Consider the following 5,000-nt stretch of genomic DNA (forward strand, 5'->3'; position numbering starts at 1 on the left):
TAAAGCGATCCCAGGACTTATCCGATGTAAGTTCACTTGGAACGTAGACACGGGCAAAAGCCGAGAAGCATTTTCTCCGGCGCTCTAACGATTCTGCCAGCTTGCGGCCTTGCAGTTGACTAATAATAACGATTTCCAACTTTGGCACAAGGCCAACAATTTGTGGGGAATGGTTAAGCTGGTTAAATCGACTCCCGTGCTCAAATGGTACTTATCTTCTTATCGACCGCAAAAGGATGAAAGGCAAAGTCGACCTCGTTAGAATCTGAACTCAGAACATAAACAAGGGCGAAAAGCTACTAACGGGCGTGCTAACGAGTCTCCTAGCCCAATGCAATACAACAGACTAATAATAGTAAAAGAAGTAAAAGTGAACCAGTGTGTGTTTTTATTATTGGCAAAGTGACCCTCTCAAGATAGAACAAAATATATCGCAACACACGACCGAATACAAAAATAAAATATTCTGTTTTCTGTAATTTCTTCATTCAGTAAAACTCTTTTAATTCTAAAATAAGAACTGACAGATTACATCAGTTCATCTATGTGAGGAAGCACGGATAATAAGAGCGCATGTGTTTATTAATAGCATTATGACCCTCCCAAATTACAACACAATAAAAACAAATTATTATATAATACATGCAAAGGTTGTTTTAGTTATTGTCATCGGTCTTGTTGTTGTTGATGTTGATGCTGGTGGAAAACAAAGATGACATTGATAATGATGGTGGTGCTGAAGGTGGTGGTGGTGACGGCGGCGATGAAGATGATGTTAATGATGGTGTGTGTAAATCTAATTAGAGCATAAGAAGTGGGGGTAGAATATATATATGAATAAATAAATAAAGCTGTCTAGAGATTGTATGTGGCGAACAAGAACTGACGTGATTACGGCAAAGATAATGGACGTTGTCTGAGTTGGCTGTTAATAATGAAACACTCTGTTACCCGCTTAACGGAATAACGTACCGCTGGCGCCACTACGTCCATACATGTCGTAGAGTGGTGGTGGCCGTACATACACACACAAACATGCACCGCACACATACACACGCACAACACGCGCACACACGCGTGCGTGGACGCACATGTACACACACTCCGACACATATATGCGTGTATTTATGTTTGTACAAGTAAATGGTATGGACGAATGTATGAGTGAGTGAGTGTGTGCGTATGCATGTGTGTGTGTGTATGTGCGTGTGTGTGTGTGTGTGTTAAATGGATTGGCTGAATATGCCGTCAGGCGAAACTTGAAGTCCCAGTCAACATGAATTTGACAAAACTTATGCAACACACACACAGATAGATAGATAGATAGATAGATAGATAAATAGATAGATAGATAGATAGATAGATAGATAGATAGATAGATAAATGCATTCATATATGCATAAATATATGCATACATATATATTCATGCACATCTATAAATAAATATATATATATATATATATATATATATATATATATATATATATATATATATATATATATAAGTATATTCAGATATATATATATATATATATATATACAGATATGTGTGTGTATCTATCTATCGATATATATATATACACATACACACACACACACATAGACATAGACATATATATATATATATATATATATTTACATGCATACTTGTGTGTGTGTGTGTGTGTGTGTGTGTGTGTGTGTGTGTGTGTGTGTGTGTGTAATATATTATAAATGTAATGTATTTGTATGCATGGATACGGATATGGTATGGAGTGGTGAACATTTGTACTCAAGATAAAAAAAGACGTACTCATTGCATGCAGTAAAGTATATCTCCACTAATTATTGAAATTATTTAAACGAAAAAAAAATGTTTTTTTGCATGAGTTATCTATCTATCGATCTTTTACTCTGTCAGTCTCTCAGTCGGTCTCTCTATCTACCTATCTCTCTGCCAGGGTGTCCATCTAGCGACCTATCTATTTATCTCTCCCCCATTTATTTGTCCATCTGTCAATCTATCAAACAATTTATCAATTCATATAAATATACATGCAAAAAACATTTTTATCTATCTTTTTACCTGTATGCCCATTTATATATCTATTTGTCTATCTTTCGGCTTGCTTATCTATCAATTTATTTGAAATCTCTACGTTCTGAGTTCAAATTCCGTCGAGATCGACTTTGCCATTCATCTTTTCTGGATCGATAAAATAAGTACCAGTTGCATACTGGGTCGATGTAATCTATTTACCTCCACTGCCGAAATTGCAAACCTTGTGCCAAAATTTGAAATTATTATTATTATTGCCTTTGTACAGCTTCTAACGCTGGAGATGTACTACAGTGTCAGCTGTTCAGTACCAGTGAACTGAGGTAGCACCCCTTATTTTTCAAGCACCTTCCGGAGTATTCGAGCAGTTCCAAGCAGTGCTGTTTTCTGCAAGTGCTCCACCCTTATTGCAGCCCCTATTTATTCCACGTACTTCTCGAGATTTTTACTCACTGTTCCCAGGGCTCCGACAATTATTGGTACTACTGCTACGTTTTTCATCGACCACAACTGCTTAACTTCCCAAGCTAACCTGTCATTATCCCCATCATTATTATTATTATTATTATTATTATTATTATTATTATTATTATTATTATTATTATTATTATTATTATTATTATTAAGAAGACGGCGAGCTGGCAGAATCGTTAGCACGCTGGACGAAAATGTCTAGCTGTAGTTCACCCGTCGCTACATTCTGAGTTCAAATTCAGCTGAGGTCGACTTTGCCTTTCATCCTTTCGGGAGTCGATAAATTAAGTACCAGTGAAACACTGGGGTCGATATAATCGACTAGTTCCCACCCTCACAAATTTGAGTCCTTGTGCCTCTAGTAGAAATTATTATTATTATTATTATTATTATTATTATTATTATTATTATTATTATCAAGGTGCTAGGCTGGCAGGATCGTTAGCACACCGGGGAAAATGTTTTACGGTATTTTGTCCGTCTTCACGTTCTGAGTTCAAATTCCACCGAGGTCGACTTTACCTTACGTCCTTTTCGGAGTCGATAAAAATAAGTACCAGTTGAGAACTGGGTGGATGTAATCGACTTAACCCCTGCCCTGAAACTGCTGGCCTTGTGCAATATTTGAAACTATCGTTATTACTATAATCATCATCATCATCATCATCATCATCATCATCACCATCATCATCATCATCATCATCATCATCATTATCGTGTCTTATCGATTACAACCCCGCCTTATCGAGTAAGCCTTGGATTATCGATTATAGTCTCGCATTATTCAGTACAGACACGCCTTCTCGAGTAAAATCTTACCTTGTCGAGTGCGCCTTTACCTTGTTGTATACAACCTCACTCAATCGAGTACAGATAATACGGCAAAATTAGTATCTTTCAAATTTATCGAGTGCAGCTTTGTCATATCAAATACAGCTCTGTTTCATCAACTAAGTGTTGCTTTCTCGATAAATTATTTGCCTCATCTACATCACTGCATTCTCAAATAGAGTCCCATCTTATCGTCCCAAACCCCACCTGATCGAGTGCAATCCATTCTTATCGAGTACAGTGCCATTTATCGAGTACATCATCTCCCTCTCAGTACAACCTTGTCGTATCCCCCGAAGTTACAAAAAGAAATGCATTCACCAGAAGTAACCCTCCACCTCCATATAAATGTAATTCCAGTGCCTGTATGACGATAGCGCCATCGACATGCATACAAAATATCAGCTATAAAATCGTTACCAAGAAAAACCTTTGGTTACCGCTTCACAAAATAACAACTAAAATATTAATAAGATAAAAAGTTAAAAAAATACCAGCGCGGTTCGATGACGGTTACATATATAATTTAGTGCAGAAAACTAAAGGACAATAGAGAAACAATTTCCACACAATAAATATAATAACATAAACAACACACAATAAATACAAGAAACATAAATATACATAAAATGGATTATATGAACCAGATATACCCCGTCTATACGAGAGACGAACATATGAGAAAAGTTCACCAAGCATAACACAACCTGTATTATACTAAATAATAAACTAGTGTTAATGATACATTATAAAAGCATAGGTATTCAAAATGTGTCTATCAACAACATGCTACAGCCTGCAGGTTACTGTTAAATAGTAAATATTTTAATGTTATTTACATAAGATAAAAGATAAGATAAGGTAAAAGTATTATTTCGTGTTATATTGAACATACGTCTACTACATGTTCTCGCCACTTAACAATGCATCTGCAGCAAAAGTCATTGTAAGCTCGTTACATCAAAGAAAATGAAATTAGGTTGAAAGTCATGAATTCACAACGCAAATATTTTATTCTTTTTTGTTATTTCAGTCATCGAACTGGGATCCAAATGGGGCAGCGTCTTGAAAGGTATAGATAAAGAAATACATCCCCCACCTTCATTACTGAGTATTTTAAAGTCTGGTAGATGTTCCAAAGATCTTTCTGCTCCGCTGAAACGTTTCAGGAACGTAAATAAACTAACACTAGTTGTCAAGCAGTGGATGGGGAGCACAACACAAAGATTAACGCATGCACACAGACACCCGTGCGCGCGCACACATTCATATATATACATATATATATATATATTCACGGTAGTCTAGAACAACACAGCCTGCAGTGAAAGTCCAAGACGGCTGTCAGATATTAATATTGTAGTTGCACGCACACGTGCGCGTGCACCCATGCACACAATTATTTACTAGCAATGCATCCCGGCGTTGCCCGGGTGTTGTGACCTACAGCTAGATTGTATTATTTGTTTCTTTCTTAAGGGCAGAATCGGCTCATGAGGAGTGTGAAGCAAACAACCCTTCTTTATAAACATGTGTTTCGGTCATTTTGTGATGAACAATGCTGAAATTGTTGATACCAAAGACATGTAGAATGGCAGCTTAGATTAGAATGAAATACTAACATTGACCCCAGAATGACCTAGACTTACGGATGCAA

The sequence above is a fragment of the Octopus bimaculoides genome, chromosome 1 (genome assembly GCF_046866305.1).
Source record: "Octopus bimaculoides isolate indiv1 chromosome 1, ASM4686630v1, whole genome shotgun sequence".
Taxonomy (NCBI): Eukaryota; Metazoa; Mollusca; class Cephalopoda; order Octopoda; family Octopodidae; genus Octopus; species Octopus bimaculoides.